Source organism: Neovison vison, chromosome 9 (assembly GCF_020171115.1).
Source record: "Neovison vison isolate M4711 chromosome 9, ASM_NN_V1, whole genome shotgun sequence".
Taxonomy (NCBI): domain Eukaryota; kingdom Metazoa; phylum Chordata; class Mammalia; order Carnivora; family Mustelidae; genus Neogale; species Neogale vison.
Genome location: NC_058099.1, coordinates 8,116,639 through 8,141,125, shown reverse-complemented (window position 1 = coordinate 8,141,125; position 24,487 = coordinate 8,116,639). Strand labels below are relative to the sequence as shown.

General features: G+C 53.6%; 2 protein-coding genes across 9 annotated transcripts in view; one reads left to right on the top strand and one right to left on the bottom strand.

Moving 5' to 3' along the window:
* The window catches only part of ANGPTL2 (angiopoietin like 2), a 35,076-nt gene extending 23,366 nt beyond the window's left edge, over positions 1 to 11,710 (bottom strand). The window contains exon 1 of one of the 2 annotated variants that reach the window (XM_044264882.1): positions 11,251 to 11,710. The gene's annotated coding sequence lies outside the window, so the exon portion shown is untranslated. Of the gene's footprint in view, positions 1 to 192; positions 228 to 11,250 lie in introns of those variants that run through there. The other variant, XM_044264883.1, reaches the window with a different exon arrangement.
* Positions 1 to 24,487, top strand: part of RALGPS1 (Ral GEF with PH domain and SH3 binding motif 1) — a 273,218-nt gene that overhangs the window by 162,482 nt on the left and 86,249 nt on the right. The gene's annotated exons all lie outside the window — the stretch shown is intronic.

The window sequence follows — 24,487 nt, the reverse complement described above, 5'->3', positions numbered from 1 at the left end:
TAAAAAAGTCTGATCCTCTACCTGGAATCCCCTGGGAGCCCCTCATTGCGGAGAAGAAGCTTAGAAGGCATTTCTGGCTCTCCCGGATCTGCGCCCCCCCCCCCCCCCCCCCCGCCTCCTCTCTGATCCCCCTCGGCCCCCTGCTCCTGCGCCCGCAGCCACCGCAGCCTCCCCGGCGGTCCTTTTGCTCACCGCACACGCTTCTGACTCCGGGCCTTTGTTCGCTCTCCGCTGTCCGGAGCACTCCTACCCCCTGCCTCGCCGCCCACTCCCTCACCTCTTTAAGGTCTCTCCTGAGATACCACCTACCCAGTGAGGCCCACCCTGATTATCTAAAATTGTGACCTTCCCACATGGTCGGCATGTAGACCGTTTCCCCACCCCGTGAATGGAACCTGGAACCCCTGCGAGGGCAGGGGGTGGTCCGCGCTATCTGCAGTGCCAAGCACGTGGCCTGGACTGGGCAGGCAGGCACTCAGTCAGTGTTTCTGGCCTGAGTGAAAAGGCACGCCTGCCCACTGCTGCCGCGCAGATGAGAGGGCTGCGGAGTGTCAGGGCCAGGGGACCCCTGTGCAGGTGATTGCCGGAGGGGTCCAGAGGTACAGGAGGAGGTCATTTCTTTCCTTCCTTCCTTCCTTCCTTCTTTCCTTTCTTTCTTTCAAAGATTTTATTTATTTATTTGAGAGGCAGAGACAGAAACAGAGCATGAGCAGGGGGAGGGCAGAGGGAGAAGGAGACTCCCCTCCAGGCAGGGAGCCTGATACAGGGCTCAATGCCAGGACCTGAGATCATGACCTGAGCCAAAGGCAGACGCTTAACCGACTGAGCCACCCAGGCGCCCCGGAGGCCATTCCTTAGGCTTTTCGGTAACATCCATAGAATCTATTTACCAAGTCCCTGCTGTGTACCTGCCCCTTCCCAAAACATTTGCAAGCATTTTCTACTTTGATTTATCCTCACAAGGTAGATACTGTTAAGATTCGCTTGTCATTTCCATTTTACAGATGAGGGAACTGAGACCCAAAGAGGCTAAGTGAATTGCCTGAGATCACACAGCTGGGAGGTAGCAGAACTAGGGATAATGGGAGGGGTCAGGAATTCCCTTGTCTGATCTCACATATTCCAGCCTTTGAACTCTTACTGACTACACAGAAACGTACTTAATCTGGTCCTCAGTCCAAAAAAAGGATTAGCATGATCGCCTTCTGACTATATGTTAATTTACCCAGGCACCCGTGGGGCTTCTCTGGTGAGCAGCCTACAGGTTCGCTGGCCCGGGGTCCTGCAACAGCCCCGGGGCTCCCGGAGCCACTCGCAATTGTTTTCTGCTGGAAGGTTCCGTGGCCCCTCAGCCTTCGGGGCTGCGCAGAGAAAGGTGTTCGGCAGCCTTTGGTGGGGGCTGGGCTCCGAGGTAGGGCTGCAGTGACGTTAGTGGAAACCAGGCTTGAGTTTGTGAGTGTTTGCCTGGTTTCCAAAGTGCTCTGGCTGTTCCCGCGCCAGCCCCCGGCCACGCCTGGCCCAGAACAATGGGGAGGAGCAGCGCCGCAGGCTAGGGCGGGCAGGCCTGTGCCTTCCCCGCCACCGCTCACCTGAGAGTGGTCGTGACAAACACCTCACTGTGCTCCGGGCGCTGGGTGCCAGTGCTGATGCTGGTGCGGGCTTCTGCCTCGGCCGAGAAACTGCCAGAGGCCCAGGGAGGCAACCTGGCTCCAGAAAACGGTTGGCTTCCAGAGCTTCCCAGGCCTCAAGACCTGGCAGGGTAGCACTCTTTATCATTGAGTCCTGTCCCCTCCCACACTTCCCCAGCAAAGCCTCTGCCCTTGGACTTGTGATCCTGAAGGCTGAGCCTCTTCTGTGAAACGGGGCGACCCAACCCACCTCACACACTACTTAGGGACAGAGAAATGCTTCCCAGACTAGAGCTGGTAATAACACGATAGCGGCCTGATGGCAGACTACAAAGTCAGGTTCAGGGAGGAGCACTGACCACGCCCCCTGGGGGGGAGAGACCACAGTCAAGGCTCCTCCCATTTCTCAGAGGCGGGACTTGGCCTGTGCAGCTCGGCAGCTGAGCCATGAGCAGGAGGTGTGTCTGGCCTAAAGCTGCCCTCTGGTCAGCCTGGGTCTGGCTGTCCTGCTCTCCCTGTCCTGCTCTCCCTGTATTTTACACGGTGCCGGGCAAGAGCAGGGAAGCAGGAGGCAGGCAGACGCAGCGCAGGGCTGTGCGGTCTTGAAAGAGCATTTCTCGTGATTGTTCGATTGAAAAGAGCACCAACCTTGATCATTAACACTCATACAGGTTTTCGGGTTCCCAAGGCCCTGCATGCGCATCATCTCATTCAGTCATCCCAACAGTCAGAGCTAGTTAGCCGCGCTGGGCTGTTTTGAGGGTGAGGAAATTGCCTCTCCGGAGGGTGTCTGGTGTCTCGCTCAAGATGGCGCTGCTCGTGGTGCCACCAGTTGTGAGGCGCGCGATTCTGGGTCTTCCTGCTACTTCTCCACGGGGTCTGGGCTTGGCAGGAGTGACTTGGGGCCAGGTGGGTTACGGAAGGAAGGAAAGGAACAGGATCCCGTGCTGGGTGCCTGACACATACTGTCACAGGTGGTCTCGCCAGGTGGTTGTCCCCCACTTCTACTTTGTGAATGGGGTCACTGAATCCCAGACAGGCTAAGTGACTTGCCAGGAGCGTGGGGCAGATAAGAGCCGAGAGCTCCGGTCAGCCTCCCGCCAAGGGCTGTACTCGTTGCACTGGCCTTGGCTTTAGAGTCATTTGTTTTCCTTAAAGATTCTAACCCCCCTCTTCAGTTTTCTGCTACTTTGGCAGTTCTTAATGGGCAGTAATGAGTTTGTTTACTTTTGCTTTTTCGATATTTATTCAACTAATTACACCCCAAGAGAAATAACCCTCCCCAGCATTCCAGCCATCTTAGGCCTGGAGAAGAACTCCATGGCAATCAAAGCAGTGCTCCTCAATTTCTTCCTCTGACCAACAAAGAAAAGCAACTCCAACTGTTTTCCTTGGCTTCAAAATGAAAATAAAACGATTCTTGAAATTGCTTTTCCACATTGTATTGTGAGGAGTTTCCGTTATGTGCGGGTTTCCCTCCCCACAAGTGGAGCTGGTGTGACCAAGCCACGTGACGGCGCCTGCATACGGGGAGGCGGCCTCCCCTGGGCTTGGGTCCCACGCAGCCTCTGGTGTGCAGCCTTGAGCGTCCCTGCTTGGCCTGGTGCAGTGAGGCCACACACCGTGTGTCCACGTCCCACTCACGGCACCACAACCCAGGTATGGGGCCACTTTGTGGGAAGAATTGTTTTTATAAGATGGAGCTTTGTATCATGACCCGCAGCAGAAGCTGGTACCGCCAGGGGTTAGGAATGACAGAAATTCAAACACTCAGGAGGATAACTACAGTCAGTTGTCATTGTGACTCAAACACTTTATAAACATGATCTTACTTATTCCAACAACTTCAGGAGGGAAGCCCTGTTATTTCAGGGCTGCCATGCATGGTGGCCCAAGTTGTGCAGTATGCAACTCTAGGGAGCACAACTCAACATTCAACAATCTTTGTAGTTTGGAATATTTATACTACAGCCATTTTTCTAATACCCACAAAGATGCTTTTAAGACTAACAGCAGGGCTGACAACTCCCCCATTTGCAGGTGAGGAAACTATTGCGATTCTAAGACCATGAGTCATTTTGCCCACAGTCACCAAATTACTAAGTAGTGGAGCCAGTAACAGAACCCTAAAATATACCGTGCTGAATATATGGAAAGAAAAGTGCTGGAGTGACAGGACACTCAAAAGAGATTGCTCCCTGACCCCCGCAGGCCAGGGGAGAACAGAAGAGCTCCTGGGATCCTCAGGAGAGCTGACCCCAGGAAAACCTCTGGATTTAAGCCAGCTCTCACAGTGTCACCTAGTCTAGAGTCCCATGTGAGGGGCTCTCAGAACCCGCCCCTGCCTCTGTTGCCAACCCTTCCCCATCGTCCTATTATCATAGAAGGCTGAGGAGGAGCCCAGACCAGAGGCAGTGCAGGAGGCCTGGGAAGTGGGCCCCCACCAAGGCAGTGCAGGCCTCTGGAGCTGCCATCTGCCCCTGAGTGTGCCTGGCCGGCCCCTGGCGTCTGGCTTTGGGGAAGCTAGCAACTCGACCTCTCCTTGAATAAGTCTGTTGGACCTGAGCACAAATCATGATTGTTAAGGCAACATCAGGACCAAGAAGAAAAAAATCAAAACTTCAAAGTTGACAGCTTTTCCTACTAAGGCTGTTGGGGATGTATAGTGTACCAGTGGGGTGGTACCCAAACCAACTGGTGATCCAGGATGTGGGAGGGATCCAGATCAAGGAAAATCCCAGAAGGGGCCCCAGAGAGCCCAGCTGACCATATAACCAAAAGCATAGATAACAACAGTCCTCGTTTGTTTGTGGTCAACTCACCGTGTGCCTGGTGTGCCCTTTCTCACCAGCACTTCCAGCCCCATGCATAAGGTTGCCCCCTGCTGAGGCCCGTTATCTTATGTAGTTATGAGTAGCACCCCCTCGTCCTTCCCAACTGGGTACCAAATTGTATGGTCCCTTTACACCAAGGAGAAGAGTAATGTTATCTGCATTTTGCGGGAGAGTAAACCCAGGTCCAGAGAGGTCAGGTCCCTTGTCTGAGGTCCCTTGAAATAAATATCAGGACGGGATTCTGCTGTCAACTGCAATGCCCATGCCCTCACTTCCTCTGAGATTGTCTCTCCGGCCAGCACGAACAAACAAAAGGTGCTTGTCTGTGGGCTTCACGGCAAGGATGCAGATTGCTTCTTAGTTGCTGTTGACTGAATCAGTAGAAATGGCTTTCAGGTCAGTACAAGGGGGGGTTTTGTTGGATGTTAGAAACAGCTTCTTGAATATCCAAGTGGCAAGACCCCAAAATGGGCATCTAGGATGAGCAGTGGCGTCCTCACCTTAGAAAACCCGAAGGAACTGTGCCTTGCTTGTCCTAGGTGATTCACCGCTAGCCTGGGGGCCAGGGAGGGAACAGCCGCATCTCCAACTGCCATCCCTTTCCAGCCTAGGATCCTGTGATTCATTCCCCACCAGAAGGCCGTGTGGGCACCCAAGGAGTCTGGAGCCAGTTCCCAGACCCTGCCAGCTCAGCTCTCATAAGACCTTCAAATGAGCCATTTGTTCGTCTACCCAGCCTCCCGTCCCCTAGCCTTCCCCTCCAGCCAGTGATCGTGGGCTGCGACAGCCCCCGTCCGGCCCCGTCACGGGTGGTGGGAACAGAGGCAGGAGCCAGATAGGCAGGCGGTGTCGGATCTGACCCATTTGACTGGGAGAGTAGCAGTGTAGGGGTTGAATCTGCCTGATGCCCTGGGCTCTCGTGCTTCTGCCTCTGGGGAGCAGATGGCTCCAGGGAGGGCTGACTGAGTTCTTGGTGGAGGTGGATTGTGGTCATACTGTGAGATCATAGGGCAAGGCGGGATGTGGTTAGGCAGTGGGGAGCTGGTTGCCTTTGCCAGGGGGACAAGGATGCTGCTGTTACTTTTTCACGGTGTGCTATTTGGGAACCATTTTGAGATTCCCCCAAAGCCTGCGCACTGAGCCCTCTGTGCCAGGAGCCCCAGCCAACAGAGCCGAGGAGGGGAAAGTCTGCAGAAGCCATGTCAGAGCCTGGCTTCTGAGTTGGCTGCTACGTTTCCGGCCATGCCTAGTGTGCTCTGGAGCCTGGGAACTGGGTGAGCCTCAGATGAGAGGGAGAAGCTGGGGACGGGGCAGACAGTGCTGCCCCACGGTGGCTTCCTGGGGATTGTGGGCCTGGCCTGGAACTGCTTTTCTAGGCCAGGCCAAGCGGTTGGCACCTAAGGCCACCTCAGCCTGTTGGCATGGGCTCATCCCTTGAGCACCGGGACAAGCACATTCTGTGCCTACCTCTCAGATCCCAGTAACTCTGTGAGGTTGGGCCTATGATTATTTTCATCTCACAGAAGAGGAGACAGAGGGAAAGGATGAAGTCACTTGCCCAGGGCCGCAGGGCCACCAAGTGGTGAGGCCAGGCCTGGAACCAAGTTTGTCTACCCTAGAGCCAGGTTTCTTATTCACACAGTCCTAACTGGCCCCTCTGCCTTTGGGCCCTCGCTCCCCTGCCCTCCAGGGTGCAGGCGGCTCCAGGCCCGTCCGTCTAAGGCTCCAACTGGTTGTGTTGGTGTCCTGCTTTAGGAACAGGGCCTCTGTGCTCACGCTCAGGCTCCCTGCCGCTCTGCATATGCTCTTCTTTTTGCCCCAGCACCTTCCCCCGTGTCTTGCCTGAGGCACACGTCTGTCTCCCTCTCTCACTTGACCTCCCAGATCCACTTCCTTGTGAAGCCACCGACCACAGTGAGGCCCCCTTCCTCCTCTGCCCCCAGGAGCAGCCGTGGCTGCTTCCCGCACCCATCACAGCACCCCACCTGGTTGTGCACCTCAGATGTGAGCTGCTTAAAGTGGAATCAGGGTTGTTTCCCCTCCAAATACCCAACAGCCAGGATGGCACTTAGATTCCCAGATAGGACTTCAAGGATTCCATTCATTGCATATATTTCCTGAGCATTTCCCCCGTCCCAACCACATTCTGGGGCTGGAGGCAGAGCAGGAACAGAGTAGGTCCCTGCTCTCAAGGGGCCAAGGGTGGTTGGCGGGACAGAGAGCAGAGGGGATGGTGATCAGTATCTTGGCAGGGCAGCTCCAGCTGGGGTGAGGATTGGGGTGGGCACAAGGTGGGAGTAGAGGCACCCCAAAGGGGCCTTGGCTCGACAACACAGAGGGGAACTGTGTGGCACCATGGGACCGAGAGGCTTGTCAGGGTCTGAGGCTGGCTTGCTTGCTTCATTCATTCATTCATTCATTCCGCACATCCATTTTCTGCCCAGCCCCGAGTCGTGGAGGTCCCGCAGTGACTAAGAGATACCAGCTTTCCCTTGTGGAGGTTGGACTGGGGCCGCCTCAGGCAGGATTTCGGTCTTTCCTGGAACTGAACTGTACCTCAGGTGCTTCTGAGAGAGAAGGACATACTTCCTTCTGGGATCCCCCCACCCTTTACAGAGAGAAAGAGAGAGGCAGAGGGAGATAGAATTCCAAGCAGTTACTACGCCCAGTGCAGAGCCTACTCTGGGCTTGATCCCATGACCCTGAGATCATGACCTGAGCTGAAACTAAGAGTCGCACGCCCAATTTAGCCACCCAGGCTCTCCCTTTCTGGGCTCTTTTTAGGGATCTTGTGCCTGCCTTTCTGGAGGACTAAGCAGCAGAAGGAGGCTGAGACTCTGGGGCTGCTGGCCCCAAGACAGGCCGGTTGGTTTCGCCGGAGAACAGACCGAACACAATAGCTCGATTGTGAGAGGCCTGACTCCCCCCACCCAACATGTGAACATTTCTGTGATCAGGATGTGTCTTACAATTGATGGACATGTGTAACAGAACATTGTAACGTTTTAACTGCTGCCCCCCCCCACTCCAGGCTGTCGTTAAATCCGTCATATGGTTTACAGTCGATATTAGGGAATACGGTTTTTTACAGAAACTACTCTTGGCATGAGTTTCTGATGTGACCTATCTATCACCACAAACTCCCAGTTGCCAGTGGCTGAATAACCCTTCTATTTGGGGTATTTTATATAAATTCACAGAGAAGAATGCTATTCAATGAATTGATTCATTCTTAAGATTTCCCCAGTGTGTCTATCCAGGATGGCAGTGGGCTGGGGTAGGAGGAGTCCAGATCTGGGTTTGAATCCTCGCTTTTTGGCCCACTGGTGGAGGAACGTTGGCAGAGGTGCTACAACCTCCGAGCCTCAGTTTCCTCCTCTGTAAAATGGGGACAGCACCACTCATTTGGTGCCCTGTGCCCCCTCGTTGCAGGTCTCTTACTGTTATACGTCTGTGTGATTGCTAGATCCACCTTCTGCCTCCTTCCAGTGGGCCCTGAGCCCCACCAGCAGAGCCTCTCCACCTTTGACTGCTCTGTTGAGACCACTTCGGGTGAAATGGGCTATGATTCAGAGAGGCCTGAAGCTGAATGTCCCTGCCTGCCTGCCTTGGGCGGGCTGCTGCTGTTCATTCTAAGGCAGTGGTTGCTGCCTCCCTGATGTGGTCAGAATTGCTCAAGTGTGGCAGTGCAGACCGTGAAGACCTGCACGCTGGTCCTGCAGCCCGCAGACTCTCCAAGTAGGGACGTAGGAAACATATGAATGGTATCTCAGACACATGGGTGAAATTTGCCCGAGGCTCCGCCCTGCTGAGCCGGTGCCAGGGTCCCATGGTGCTATGTAGCTGTGCGGAGGCTCATCTGTAAGAAGAGGTGGATAAAGCCTGTTCTGTGTCAGAGAGAGGCCTCTTTCACAAGCAAGTGATGCATCGAAGGCAGGTACACGTGGTTTGTAGATGGCGTGGTGTGAGCATTCGGTAGGACAGCAGCCAGAACGGACTTGGCTGCTGGGGGACCCAGTGACGGGGTCAGGAAAAGAGAAGTCAGGATACCTTGACCAGGGCAGTGGAGTGAGGAGGGGAAGAGTATAGACTTTGGAGCCAGGCTGACCAGGGTTCAAGAACCGCATCATCGGGACGCCTGGGTGACTCAGTTGGTTGGACAACTGCCTTCAGCTCAGGTCATGATCCCGGAGTCCCAGGATCGAGTCCCACATCGGGCTCCCAGCTCCATGGGGAGTCTGCTTCTCCCTCTGACTTCTCCTTGCTCATGCTCTCTCTCAAATAAATAAATAAAATCTTTAAAATTAAAAAAAAAAAATAGAACCGCATCATCACCAACTGTGTGACCTTGGGCAAGTTACTTAACCTCTCTGAGCCTTAGTTATCTCATCTGAAAACTGGGATGCTAAAACTGGCATCTGCCTCCTAGGCTTGTGTTGAGGATGAAATGAGACAATGCATGTGCTTCTTTAGCTCAGCTTGTACTTAGTAAATCACTGTGGGATGGAGAAATGACTTAGTCGCTCTGCCCGTGAACTTAAAGCAATACAGTGCAGTCCTCTCCTGGGCCATGTGTTTTACACATTTTGCCTGTTTTACCATGGATGCCTTTATTGAGTAGTAATTGATCTAATTTTTGTTAGGCAGGCCTGTGACGTCAGTCAGACAGGGCTACCTGGAGAGCACAGTGAGCCACTGTAGTTCCCGCCTGGAGCTGGGAAACCTGCAGCTTCTGCGGCCCCAGAGTCCTGTGCCAGAGACGCACATATCTAACGAAATGCTCTCCGGAGTTCAGGGAATCCATTGTGACCTGTGGGCCCACAGGGGAGAAGCTACTGTCCTAAGCTAAGACGCACCAGCGTTGGCCTCCATATGGTCAGAAGTGGTGATGGAGGTGGGTTTGGGGGCGGAGTCCTTGCGTCCCCCTCTACAGCCCTCGGACAGGCCCGGTGCTCGTCTTCCTGCAGCATGGAGCTAGTTCACTTTCCTCACTACTGCGGTTCTGGCAGGAGCCCGACGGGCAGACGAGGAGTGCCCGTGTGGGTGCTGAGGATACACCCACGGTCCCCTTGGGTGGAGGGTGTCTGCACCCTCTGTTAGTGTGGACTTCAAGGACCTGGATGTGTTGCAGTTCCCTCCAGACATAAAGGCCCCCTCCGTTCCTGGGAAGACCCCCCCACACCCCCACCACATGGGCGCCAGTAGTGGCCACCAAGCTGGCTTGCCTGGTGGGATTTTCTGACAGCCCTCCTAGGTTGTCCAGCACAGAGAGAATCTGGGTCCCTGCAACTTTGATTGTTACGAGTTTGATGCTCTGTGCCTAACTTTTTCTGAGGGTTTGCCTCACAGCAGATGCCGTGCGAAGGCATTCCCGGGCATGATCCCATGTGCTCCTCCTAGAAAGCAGTGGAGTGTGGCTCAGAGTGCTGGGTTCAGGTCCTGGTGCTGGCACTTACTAACCCTATGGCCTTGGGCACATCCCCGAACCTCCATACCTCAGTTTCCTCCCGTAAAGGTGGGGACAAGGGGTTGAACAACAGTACCCTGTTGCAGGATGGCTGTGAGGGTCCCGCGAGCCGGTAATCGTCTGGCCCAGGGTGAGTGCAGTGTGTTAGCCGTTGCTAAGAGACAGCTGGTGTCATTCTTCCATTTCGCAGAAAAGGAAACAGGTTTCAAGAGACTGAGTGCCCTGCCGAGGTCCCGGGACTGCTGAGTAGAGGAGCTAGAATCTGAGGCTAGCTCACAAGCCCTACCTTACTCTGCCTCACCGTGGGAGAACGCATGTGGGGAGCATTGGGCCAGCTTCGGAAGTGGCATTCTCGGCTTTCCTCAGAGCCCTGGTGAAAGGAGATCCTTTTCTGAGTAATCAGACTGGCCTCTGGGAGCTCTCCTAATCCCACAGCAGAAGCAAGAGCTGACCCGTGACACACATATCACAGAAGGAGAAGGGAGGGATCAGTGAAGAATTTCTGTTTGGAAATGTTATCTAATGCTGAGTGCTTTCAAGGGACTCGGAATGTGGAGCCGGCGCTGTACCCCCTGCCGGGTGCCAGGGAAGACTGGTCCTCCCCTTTCAGTGCCACAGTCAGCCCGCTGGAGACCGGGGCTCCCGTCCGGTGCTGGGCGGGATCAGGCGTCTGTGGACATGCAGGGAAAGCTGGGGCAACGCTTTGCCCTGAGCCACGGTGACGGAACTCTCTAGCCGGTGTGTCCCTCCCAGCTCCGGACCCCTTCGGTCCTCTCCTCTCCAGCCGAGGGGTGGGCAGAGGCTGCTGGGCTCCAGGGAACTTTCTGAACAAGGGCTCCCAGCTCTGGCCGGACAGTGTTTGCTTTTGCTTTTGCCTCGGCATAGGGTCTAGGCAGAGTGCATAGGAACCCAAAACTTCAAAACGTCTTCCCATGTCCTTGGGCTACTCCTGTCCCCCTAAGCACACACCTACACGCAGGAACGCGCTCACGCACACACCCCAGCTGCCGGGCCATGCCCTGGAGCCGCCTTCCTTCACCCCAAAGGCTCTTTGTCTGTGGCACAGTAGGGCTTACAGAGGAACCTCTCAAAGCCCCAGCCCGTGGTCTCATGCCCCCAGAACACTACCCTTGGCCCAGGTGTCTGCAGTCTGCCCCAGCAGTGACTTTTTGGCTCCAGAGGAAAGCAAGAGTGACCCCCTCTGGGGTGCAGCTGCACACGCCCCCAGCTGGAGGGGTCATGGTTCTTGGACCCCCAGACATGGAGCCAGCTGCTGCATCTTGCCCCCTTGTCCCTTGGTGCCACGGATCTGGCCCCTTACCTCGTCACTCCTGCTAGACTCCCCGGGGCAGCTCCTCACGTGCTCTACCCCAGCCGTCAGCAGGGCAGCCTGTCCATGGCCTCCAGGAGGGGTCCCCGAGTCGCAGGCTGGACTGGCCGCCGAGCAGCCCTGCCTCACTGGCCTCTGCTTGCTCCGCAGTGCTCCACAGCTGGTCTTGCGCCGGGGGTGGGGCGGGGGCTGGCCAGGGGTCCTGCTGGGGCTGCTTACAACCTGCCTCCTCTCCCAGCAGGGGCCGGCGGCTGCCTCGGTGCCATGCTCTGCAGGTCGGGGACTCAGGCAGCACTGCTCAGGGCTCCGGGTCCATCCTCAGGCCGTCGGCAGCAGCCTCATTTGAACTCCCCACTCCTTTGTGGAGCCTTTACATGCCGCCGGAGGAAACTGTGAGCACAGCCTGACCCTGGTTGGCTGCAGGCACTTCTCTCCACCCACCAGTGCAAGAGGATCCCCCAGGCCCCAGAAAGGCTCCGGGCCTCCCCTCAGCCCCAGACAGAGGCGGGCCGCCCGGTGATGTCACACTAACTCCGGCCCCAGCTGGCCCGGCCCCTCCCGCCCCAGCCCGCTTAGGCGGCCCTCCTCGCCGGCCCCCTCCTTCCCTGGCACGAGCAGCTGGGCCGGCTCTCCTCCCTGGCCTGCCCGCCGCTAGCGCGCTCTGCCGAGGCAGACGGCTTCCCCTCTGATTCAGGTGATGGGTCTAGATCTGCTCTAGCTGCACAGGCAGCAGGTCCCCCCACTGGATGGTTCCCTCATCCCTGCACTGCCCCACAGAGCCCCAGGTGAGCAGGGGGGACAGCTCCATACAGATGGCTTCTCCCTGTGGGCACCCTTCCTAGAGGCCTCTCTCTCACCTCTAAACCCTGGGGAGGGAGCCCAAGACTGTGCACAGAAGACAGCAGGATCTGTGCTGAAGCTAGCAGGAGGCAGTGGCCTGAGACACGGGAAACACCGCAGGCTGGCGGGGGTGGGGGCTGTGCATGGGAGAACCGCCTGTCACTTAATACCTAGAGGCCTTGATTACGTCACTTCACGGTTCTGTCATCCCTTTCATGCATCAGTAAAAAAGCGAGGACCAGTGATCTAGCTTCATGGATTCCACGGTATCACGCGGGGGAGGGCTTGGCCCAGGACAGGAGCGCCCCAGCGGGCTGGACTCAGCCCTCGGGAGGCGGGCAGGCCGGGACCGCACTCCCAGAACCTCTGCGGTGACCTCCAGACCTTCGAGGACCCATGATGAGAGGCCCCGGCACGGTCTGTCAGTGAGCTGGAGCGCACCACTGGAGCGCACGAGCGTTCGCAGAGTCAGAGCAGAAGGGAGAAGACCGCGCCGGAGCCCCATGAAGTGAGCGATCCTGCGGACACACGTGTCCGCACTGCCGGCAGACGGGGGAGGCCAGCGGGTACCGTTTGTGGTGCACGGGGTGCACGTTTGTGTCTTTGCCCGGGCAGCCGCTCTGTGAAATACTGGTGGTGACTTTTCCTTCCTCTTTAGAGAAGTTTAGTGATGATGGCGGTGATGATGCTCAGGTGCAGATCGGGAGAGAAGCTTCGGTGGGATTCTCCTCACCGTCAGACATAGCGCACTGTGTTGCTGGGCCCCGGGCAAGCGCGTCCACTGTGGTCCTCTGCTTCCCAGGACTGCCCCTCCTGTGTCGGCAGGGAGCAAACTCGGCTTCTCGCCTCGGCCCCGCCCAGCCTGCTCCGACGCGATCCCTTTGTGATGTGCCGGTCCTGTTCCTTTTTAGAAGGCGAGTCTTCGCCAGAAGACCGCAGTAGCTTACAGGTGACATTAGCCGGACGGTCGGGTTGGACAGTGTGCCGCCCACGACCACCGTGGGGCTGAAGGCACCCGCCCACTCGGGAGGGTCCCTGTGCGAGGGCTGCACAGAAGCCGCGGGAGGCGGGGGACTCAAGGCGCAGCAGAGGCACATAGGCTGGAGTCGATCCTTCCTGCGCGTCCCCCTCATCAGCCCGGAGGCTGGCATGCTTCCTTCTCCTCTCCTTCCTCCTCTGTCTCACGTGTGTCTTCTCCAGGATGTGTTTATGGGGAACCTGCTCTGAGCTGACACCAGGAAGTCAAAGTTGCTCTCCTCACAGAGCTTGCAGTCAGGAGGGGAGACAGACAGACAGACCCACGAGAAGTGCTAGGTGCTAAGCAGGTCTCTCAGCAGGAGGCTGGCTCAAGCCGGGCAGTCGGGGCAGGCTCCCCAAGCGTGTGGTCTTTCAGCTGAAGCTGAAAAACCACGTGGCAGATGGCTTTCTCGAAGATGGCCCCAATAATCTCCTAGTCCAACACAAGAACTTGACACTCGTCCCAGTGAGACGTAGGGTCTCTGTCCCCTCCCTTTGAATCCAGGTGGGTTTGTGACCTCCTTACTACCAGTGGAATGCACTGGAAATGACACTTCCTGCTATCCAAGCCTGGGTGAGACGAGGCGGTGCAGCTTCTGCCTTGTTCACTGGGAAACTCTCTTTTGGAGCCCCGAGCCAGGCTAGACCCTGGGAAGTCCAGCTACCTGCAAGCTGCCGTGCAGAGGCCCGGGGTGACATGGGTCCCAGCTCACAGCCAGCAAGAAAGATGCCTCTCAGTGATTCAAGCCTCCAGCCATGAGTCAGCTCCTGCTGGAATCTTCCTGCCGAGGCCTCAGGCATGAGCCACTGTACCGTTCTGCAGCTGAGTCCTTGACCCGCAGAATCCATGAGGATAGGTTAGGAAAATGGTGGTTTAGGCTGTTGAGTTTTGATGGTAATTTGTTAGGCAGCAGTAATAACTGGAACAATTATAGGGAGTTCTTCCCAGCACTGCATTTGTCTGAGGAGAGACAGGGAGCATGGCGGAAGATGAGGCCTTTGTGGAGGTGGGACTTGATCCAAGGACAGTGGGAAGCCACGGAAAACTTTCCAGCAACTTGCTTTTATTTCTGAAAGGCCCCATTAGTTGTTGAGTAGAGACTGAGTTGGCAGGAACCATAGACAAGTCACCTGGAGCTGGTGGGCGATGGTTGCAGCCATCCTGGCGAGAGAGGCAAGTGGAAGCAATGGGACTCGCTGGGTCAGAGGGAATTTCCAGGACCCACTCTCCCTGCGGAACAGGTGCAGCCCAGTTCCTGGATTACTAGAGCAAATTTGCTTTCACAATTCACAGTTCCTAGGATCCCATCATGTGGGAGAGGAGCGCCAGGATGGCCTTGCCCTATCCATGTTTGCATATCCCTCACCTTTGAGGTGGCCTTGGGTAGTCGAGGATGCTGCTGGGGAGCTTGAGCTGTGCAGGCAAATTCTACCACTTCTACCACTATAGCTTCTACCACTCAGCTATAAGCCTCACTGTCCTCAAATATAAAATCGAGATGTTACAAGGACTTACCTGATGGGGCTGTTGAGAAAAATGAACAAGATGGCAACACACTAAGTGTGATGTGTACCGGCTAGTACATGGTACTTACTCACTGTTGGCTGCAGTAATCCCCATCGCCTCCTTTCCTGGGCTATGAGTCCTGGAGCACCGGAGCACGTGTGGGTGTGGGCCACACAGAGCTCTCCTTCTGTGCAGCCTGGTACAGAGGAGTGAATAATTGAGTGCCTGGCTGGGGAGGATGAGGAGCTGTGGCTCAGCATCTAACAGACCTGGGCTCAGATCCCCACTCTGTCACTAACCTGGGCAATGTCCTCTTTCTCTCGCAAACTTTGTTTTATCATTAAGAAAAAAAAAACTTTTTTAAATGATGCTACTCATTCCTTAGGGTGTGAGAGGACTGAGTGATATGATGCACCTAAAGCACAAGGCGTGGCATTAAGCATTCAGTGGTTGCCTAGGAAATGGGGCTGTTGCTCTTCCTGCGTCCAAACACCTCTCCGCTCTTGCTTGCCAGGCGCCTAACTTCAGCTCAGAATCCCCATGACCTCCTTGAGAAACACCCTTCCCACATTTCCAGCTGACTGTTGGACCAAAGTATCATGTGACCAAAGCACATGAGGAGAAGGGAATCTCCCTTTCTTTTTTTACACTTTTTTTGATCAGGATGTTTTTCATCCTATGTGAGGTTTACACGGTGGCAGAACACAAAGACTCTTAATTATGTCCCCCAATTTGTTTAAACAATTTCATGTGTCTTCATGTCTTATCACCTTTCTGACAGTTACAGTTTTTTTCTCTGTTGGAAATGTTGGGTTCTTCTACTGAGATACTGTATATGGCGGAAGTGCGTGGGCAGTGTGTGTTGTAAAAGGGGGTGCTTACGAGGGGTTGCAGTGTCTAACCAGCATTTCAAGCCTCACAGATCCCTAATTGCCGGTTTTTCCCTTCCCTTCGGTAGTTTTTAAGTGCCTATCCATTGTCTTCTGGCCTACATTGTTTCTGATGAGCAGTCAGATCTCTTCCTTATTACTGCTCCTGGGTATAGTGAGTCTCTTCCCCTCTCATGTCTTTTAAGAGTTCTCTTTATCTTGGTTTTTAGCAGTTTGTGGTGTGCATAGGTGTGGGTTTCTTTGCATTGATTCTGTGTGGAGTTCACTGAGCTTCTTGGATCTTTGAGTTGACAAGTCTCACTAAATTTGGATGTGTGTAAGGCGATTCAGGGCCATTATTTCTTCTAATATTTCTTCAGTACAATGATCTCTTTCCTACCCTTTTGAAACTGCATTTACACACTTGGTGTTGTCCCACAGGTCACTGAAGCTCCCCTCCTCTTTCTCGCCCTTCCTCCCTCTCTTCCTTCTTTCCTTCCTTCCTTCCTTCCTCTTCCTTTTCCTTTTCCTTCCTGTGCTTCAGTTGGATCATTTCTATTACTTGTCTCCACGTTTACTGACCTTTCTGTCTACAGAATCTAGTCTTTGTTAATTTTATCCAAAGTATGTTTTATGTCAGGTACTGTATTTATTGGGTCTAAAATTTCCACTGTTTTTTTTTTTTAAATATTTATTTATTTATTTGAGAGAGAGAAAGCGAGACAGAGCATGAGCGAGGAGAAGGTCAGAGAGAGAAGCAGACTCTCCGTGGAGCCGAGAGCCCAATGCGGGACTCGATCCCAGGACTCCAGGATCATGACCTAAGCGGAAGGCAGTCATCCAACCAACTGAGCCACCCAGGCGTCCCTCCACTGGTTTATCTTTATAGGACCAATTTATCTTCTGAGATTCTCTATCTGCTCGTTCATTCTATCCTTCGTTTCCTGAAAATCCTGTACATATATATAATAGCCATTTTAAAGTTCTTTTTTTAACTAAGTCCAACATCTAGCTCATCAGTGGGTCTGGTTTTATGGGCTATTATTTTTCTTGAGCATGGGCCACATTTTCCTGCTTCACTTGTCTATCATTTTAAAATTGTATAACTGGACTTCTTGTATGATACATTGAGTGACTTTGTATTTTATTGCCTTCCTCTAAAGAATGTTGTGTTTTGCTCTGGCAGGTGGTTAATTTACTGGCTTACCCCCTTGGTCTTGTGGAGGTTTGGTATCTAGGTTTTGTTCAGGTAGGTTTATTTTGGTTTTGTCCATAGTCCTAGGGTATAACTCTTAGTCCTGGGCTTACTGGGAAGTGTGCACTAGGGTATGGTTTCAAAAACCATGTCTCCTCCAGCTTCTGTTGCTTTGGGCTGTTCTCAGGTGCTTTCAAGCAGTGTGTATTGTCCGGAGCTTAGCATTGTTACCAGCCAGAGAGTTAGTTCAGTACAATCTACTTTTCCATTTTGGTAACTGGAACTCCCTGCATTACAACTGAATCTGTCTTCTCCCTCAAACCTTCTGTATTCCCCCTGCTTTCAGTGCCCTTGATAAACCTAGATAGCAGGTTCTTTATTCAGTTCTCTGCCCTTCCTGCTCTTGGTCATAGTCTGTTGGGAAATACCAGCCCCAAGAAGTCAAAGATTGATTCAGCTCAGTATACCCACCTGGGCACTGGAAGAAATGTGTTGTCCCCACAAGCCTTGTTAGAGAATCTTATGTAACTAATTATGATATGCTAGGCATCAAGCTCAACATTCTGTAGGCATCATTGTTTCCTCCTCTCATAACCTATGAAGGAAGCATTACCATTCTGTTCTACTAACAAGAAGACTGAGGCTTATCGAAGTAAAGTTCCTTGCACCAGGCTACACAGCTGGGAAGTAATGGGACTGGGATTAAGACCCACATCAAAGCAATCAGAAACACAGTTGTCCTGAAAACAAATAACATCTCTTTAATTCTAAGACATTTTTTTCTTATTTTAAGATCTCTGAAATCAGGAGGCTTCTTAAAGTTAACAGCCTGTCAGGGCTAATTGGCCATACTTTTTCTTTTTTTACTAGAATGTGACACATTTAATAGTTTATGACTTCTCAGATTCAAGGTCAAGGAATTATGGCAGTGTTAGTGCTGGGGCTCCATCCAGTGAGGTTAACCCATGGTTAAGGGACAAGGAAGCACTCCCCTCCTCTCCTGGTCAGCCGGTCTTGGAAAGGTCCAGGGGAGTGTCCAGCATCAGGAAGCCTGTGAGGCTGCCAGAAGCCGCCCTCCCTCCAGATTTAATGCAACAGCTGCCTCTAAGCTAAGACTCAGCCAGCTGGCCCCTCCTATCGGGAGGTGCTGTCGTCAGGTCCTATGACTTGCCGCCCCATGTCTGTCAGGGACACCATGTGTTCCCTGGCCCTGGTAAGAAGTTTGGAGACTCACGTTTATGGGGAGATTCTAAGGCAGTGCTACTGGTTATCCTGTACCGCCTGGTGTCACAGAGGATGTCCCAGCGCACGGAAAGCCCTTTGAGGACATCATGCTGTTATGTGCTGGCCAAATAAGTTTGTATGTTCAGTTACGAAGTCACTTTGAGAGCCTGTTGTTAGCTCATGTACGACCCTTTTCCTTCCCCCTTCTCCACCCACCTGCCAGGAACAGAGTCAGGGTAGCCCGTCTCCTCGAGTGTGGATGTCAAGTCACCTAGCAGGCAAACACATTTGCTCTTCAGTCAACAGACACTCACTGAACTCCATCTGAGCACCAGAGTTTGGGCTCCAGGTCAATGTGCCCAAAGCCAATTTGCTAGGATGTTCAGTTGACTGGTTTTCATTTTGTCGTTCTAACAGCATTTTAAGGAATGTTCGATTGGCCTCATCTGCCCTCTTCTTACTGCAGCTGAGGCAGAGGCCTGTCCCCAAGAGGGGAGACGAAAAAGCAGAGGGAAGAGAGGTTTTGTTTGCTGGTTTTCTTCGTATTGTCATAACAAAAACTTCACAGAAATTTTCCAAAGCTGTTTAAAATCATTTCATGCTATATAAACATTTTTAAAAAGATTTATTTATTTGAGAGAGTGAGAGAGCAAGAGCACGAGCAGGGGGAGGAGCAGAGGGAGAAGCAGGCTCCCCGTTGAGCCAGGGAGCGGGATGCGGGGCTCCATCGCAGGACCCTGAGATCATGACCTGAGCTGAAGGCAGTTGCTTAACTGGCTGAGCCACCCAGACACCCCACCTCTATAAAACATTTTAAAAATTGCTTCTTGGAACATTGTCTGTGTCAGACAGTGTCAGACTGCGGGCAATTTTATGGCCAGGCGGGGAAGACCACAATCCCCTTCTAGACACCTGCTGGAATTCTCCTCCCTAGGAGCAGCCGAGCTATTGCTGACCTTGCTTATCTCTCCTGGGGCCCGAGAAGGCAGCTGAGCAGATAACTGAGGGCTTCTGGAAAGAGACTGAGGGGGTGAGCTTCCCAGACCGGAGGCCAGGGTGGGGGGACGAGGCAGGGGTGCTGGTGCCGCAGTGGGGGCAGTGTCGTGAGAGAGCCACGAGGGCACGCCTGGGATGGTCTTGTCCTGGACCCTGGAGGATCTTACTGGAGGACCAGCACGAAGCAGCACATGGCAAATGTCTGTTGAATGGCTCTGTGGGAGCGCTAGCCTCACGTCCAGGGCTTCTGACTCAGCGTCTTGGCGCTGAGGGCAGCAAGAGTGCACTTTAGGAGTCTGGCTGGAAGGAGAAGGGAGAGGAGACCCAAACTAAGAGAGACGGCCTCCCTGACAACGCGAGGCTGCTCCCAGACTTCTCAGGGCTACCCTAGACCCACCCCAAGCTGATTCTGGGGGTCCCCTTAACTGCTCCTCTGCTGATCTGGCTCCCGGGTGCCCCCGCCTCAGCCTTTCCTTCTCCCCTTCCCATCTGCCAGGCAGCTGCAGGAAGGAAGGTGGCACCTGTGCCAGGCACTCGGGGCCATCCTGCCAGGTGAGGGCAGGACAGCAGAGGGGCATTTGCTCGTAGTCCACATGCGGGTGGATGCGGGTGATGGTCACAGTATTAGCCCCTCCTCCACACGGCAGGGCCACATCCCAGAGCACTTTGGCATTTGTCACCTCCCTTGGCCTCACAGCAGGTCTGGGAGTGCGGGGAGGGCAGCGATCATTCCCTTTTGTGGATAAGGAGAACGAGACCGTGACGATATTATGGTCACTGTTACTGTCATCATGTGGTAAATGTTTACTGTGTACCAGGCGCCGTGCTGGTGTCATTGCCTTATCTTGGCCGAAGCTTCCAGCATCTGCAGAGGGCAGGTGTCCAGGCACGGCTCCAGGATGGCTTCTGTCTGCCTGAGGCACTCTGCCTTTGCGAGCTCTTTCCTCCCCTAAGAAATATTCAAAATCATCTTCTATGACTGCATTGGTCTGAAGACAAATACATGAATATTGAATATTAAGACATTTCCTGACCTAAAATTTCACTTTTTATTCTCATTTTAAAAGAAGTTAGAACATTTTTGTGAGCCCCCCAAAGTACCGTGAGTCCTAAGTGCTGTTCCCGCTGTGCCTAATGGGTGACTTAGCCCCAACTGCAAGTCCACACGCCCTCACCCACAAATTCAGAATCCAAAAGCTCTAGAAAAATAGCAAGCCTTTTTTCAAAAGGTTGTTTCAAATTCATTTGGTGGCAAAATCCGACTTGAATTGGCAGGAGGTTCAGTACAGTCTTTGAACTGCTTAACGTCCCCACCCCCTGTTTAGGGAGCTGCCCCGACTCTTTGAGAGGGCTGGAGGACATGCGGCCTGGGCGCTGCAGCCCATGCTGACACTACCTGCCCTCCTGTCCCCCACCCGGTGACCCTTCTGCCTGCTCCCTGTTCTCCTCTTCTGGGTCGTGAGCTTCTCGAGGACGAGAGCATGTCACGTTCATCTCGGGAGTGTGGATGGGAATCATTTCTCCATAAATCCATCATTCCCCTTTTCTTTTCTTTCTTTCTTTTTTTTTTTTTTAAGATTTTCTTTATGTATTTGACAGAGATCACAATAGGCAGAGAGGGAGGCAGAGAGAGAGAGGAGGAAGCAGGCTCCCTGCTGAGCAGAGAGCCCGATGTGGGGCTCGATCCCAGGACCCTGGGAATATGACCTGAGCAGAAGGCAGAGGCTTAACCCACTGAGCCACCCAGGCGCCCCTCATTCCCCTTTTCTTAAAGAACCCACCTGGAGCTGCCGCTCACAGACTTATAGCTGGGCCCAAATCCACACGAGAGAGTGATCACGATGAGCCAGTCCCTGGCCGGTCTCTGGAGCTGCTCCCTGGGAGCAGATATGAGGGGGACGTGTGCTGGGATCCTTGGAGGAACAGGAGACAAGTTCAGGGGAAGGAATAACAGAGATCATGCTGGTTGACGGCTCATGGGTCGCAGGCTCTGTGCTGTTAGCATCGATTATGTATCCCCCGCAACAGCTCTGTGTGGTAAGAACCATCACTCTCCTCCTTTTTGGGCCAAGGAAGTCAAGGTTAGAGAGCCAGAGGAGGCTGCGCAAGGGTGCGCAGTGAGGGAGGGATGGCGCGCAGGTGTAGCCCCAGGCATGCGGACCTCAGGCTGTGGTCGCCCCTGGTGCCACCAGGGTTGCCCTGAACTAGGTAACGATGGGGCCGACGGGGGCAGGAAGGAGGCTGCTTTCAACAGGGCGCTCAGGAGAGTTTCTGAGAGGGAGGCTCATGTGAGCCGAGGCCCTGGTGACAGGAAGGAGGCAGCCATGCAAAGGGAACAGGGCATGGGAAATCTGTGCAATTGGCCTAGCTGAGGAATGGAAAAGCCACTGTGACCAAGCAGCAGAGACCAGCAGGAGAGGGGAGTGAGGGGCGGTGAGAGAGGCAGGCTGGGCAGGTCCTCTAAGGCCCTCCATGCCAGGCGAGGCCACGGGGTTTTATTCAGAATGCAGCGCAGGCCTCTGGAGGGTTGCAAGCTGGAAAATGTTATGCTTCGATTTGCATTTTCTCAGTGTCCCTCTTGGTACTGGGTGGAGAATGGTCCAAGGGGGAAAGAATGGAACTGGGAAGACCGTTAGGAAACTTGAGGGGCTATCCAGATGAGAAACTAGGGGATGGGCACCAGGGTAGTGTCAAGGAGACAGTGACCAGTGGCTGGATTCAGGACTTTGGAAGAAGAGTTGACAGGAATCCAGCATGACTTTAATATGGGGAGTATGAAGCTATGCTGTTTAGTATTTTAAAGATTTGCCACTTGAGAACCCTAAAAATAACACTCTGGGAGCAAAGTAGTGACCCACAGTTGGGATTTGCATGTAGTGTTGGGCAGTACATACCCTACCCAGCTGTAGCCAGGAGCCACCACCCCTGACACTGCCAGAAGTAACTGGGGAGGTTGGGAAAGAGGTTGAAGTGAGGCAGTTGTGCTGGAAGGATCTATAGAACATGCTTGAATTGCTGTTAATGTTCCCACCGGCTGGAGTGGACTAGAAAAGTCCAGTTCCGTACCCTACTCCTTGAACTAGTTTGTTCTCATCCTTGAGGTAGCTCTTGAGGTAGATGTCAGTATCCAGAGGGATGCAGGGAGCCCAGGGTCTCTTGGGTTTGCAGGAATTGCTTTCAGCAGAGATCCATAGATGTGTTGTCCCAAACCTGGAAGGGGGACCTTTGCAGTGGGCACTGACAGGAAGACGCAAGGAATTCATAACTATGATCCTGGAAAATCGGAAGCGACTATTCCTGCATCTTCTCTGGTTTCAGATGCCCAAATCTGCCCTGATTCTCCAACTAGTAGGTCCGGGGAAGGCCATCTCAGAGACACCCACACAGGCCCTGCAGGGAGTAAAGGCACTGGTACAGGAGGCTTCCTTTAGTCCCTCCAGCCTCCAGATCATCCCCTGGCCTCCCTCTTATCCTCCCTGGCCTAGGACAGATAGATTCCTGCTCCCAGGCTGAAACCCTGGAGGGCAGGGGTGAGGTTTCCCCTCCACTGGGTATTTTCTGGTTTCTGCCCTACATCTGGTCTTTGTTACCCCCTTGTGTCCAGAGGCTGACCTGGATGGATTCCCCCAATGGGCTCTCTTGCCTTCTGGCTTTGAGTTGGGTTTGGCCCATGGCAGGTGCCGTCAGGAAAGGAAGGGGTAGGAAGAAAGCAAGGACAGGTGTACTGCCAGCTCCCTCCGTGCAAGACCATGGCTGTCTCGGTGCAGTGGGAGTCTGCCAGGCCTGGGTTTGAGTTCCGCCTTACCTCTTACTAATCATGTGACTTCTGAAACTTGCCTGTCCTCTCAGCGTCTGTTCCCTTATCTAAAAGCCAGGACACCAGTACCACCTTCCCAGGTCAGCTGGGAGAAATTAGTGAATCATCCCGAGTGCAAATACCTTAGCACAATACATGGTATACAGTAGGTGCTGGTTAGATGCTGGCGCTCCTCTTTAGTAGGCTGGAGCCCCATTATCTTGGATTTCCAACACATTTGGGTCTTCTAAAGATTTTTAGTTATTTTGTATCTTTCCAGAGAGTGTCCTTTAGTTTCCCTTTTTGGTTTGTATATCTGTCATTGTCCCTGGAACCACCCCCACAGAACCTCACTGACCATCTTTTAGCCAAAGAAATGCTTCCTTGCTCCTGCCTTTGCGCGCAGCCTGCACACGAAGTCAGCTCGACCAGAGAAAATCATGCCTTCGACATGGTGGCAAGCGGGCTTATGGGACGCACACATGTACACACTCAGCAATAACTCGGAATGTTTATTGAGCATGTCCTGATCTTCCCCACAGTCCTGGGAGGCAGGTCCTTTAATTATTTTGCCATTTTCAGACACAGAAACCAAGGCCTAGGAAGTTGCCTGACCTGCCCCTGGCCCCACCTGAGCTAGTCTGGCACCAGGCCCCTGCCCTCTCAGCCCCTGGATTACCTGCCTCTGTCACAGGGAAACCACAGCTCTCTGGGCCCCAGGGCCCAAGTCACTGTAGATCATCCGGTTGCCTGGAAAGCGACGAGGCAGTTTCCTTAGTCAACCAGTGTTTTAAATTTCTTATCCATTCTTATTAAGTTTTTCATGCCGACTCGCACAGACACACACATGTGTGCTAACTTCTGTAAATCCTGGCGAATCCCGATACTGGCCTCTCCTTGGTGACTCAGTCGTCTCTAACAGACGAGCCTGACTGCAGGCTGCAGGGCGGAGGGCACTGTTGGCGGTGCCCTGGAAGCCCCGTGAGCCCCAGGCAGCTGTGTTTGTGTTCCTTTCCTAGCACTTCCTTCCATGGCAGCAATCACCCTCCCTTCCTGGCCTCCCCAGCCCTCTCCTGGTTTATTGCTTCTCACTGGCCCCAAGTCCCAGGAATCCGATAGAACTATTTCTAAACAAAAGGAGCCAGGCACTACACTTGTCTAAAGGGCTTTCCTGTGCGTAACGTACCACAGACTCAATGCCTGAACTTGATCACATCAACTGCGGAGCTCAAAGACCTTTGGGGCCGATGAGAGCTATGCTCTTCCAAAATACTGCCGTCCAGTACGTACTCAGTGTGTGCCTGGCATGATGAGAGGCCTTTTACATGGGTCATTTCATTGAATCCTCAAAAACAGAACTTCCAAGAGAGATTGGTGCTGTCTTCCGTTATAAGTGATGAGGTAGTTCAGGCTCAGAGAGGCTAGGGAGTCTACCCACAGCCACACAGCAGTGAGGGGCAAAGCCAGGGTCTGCATCTGGGCCTTTCTGAATCCAAAGTTCTAAGAGTCCTAGGCGCTGAGCTCTCCAGCTTCCCAGCACTGTGAGGTTGGGCTGGTCAGGGAGGCTCACACCTTCATATGGGGATAATGCTGTTCATTCCCAGAATTATTAGGAAGCTTAATGGAGACAAATGTTGAGTGCTTGTCTCATAGTAGGGTTGTGTGCCTGTACTCGTGATTTTAGCGCTGCTCACACTGGTGGTCCTCGAGCTTTACGGGCCTCAGAATCAGTTTGCCAGGCCCCATCTCACACTTTCCGATTCTGTAGGTCTGCAGTGGGGTCT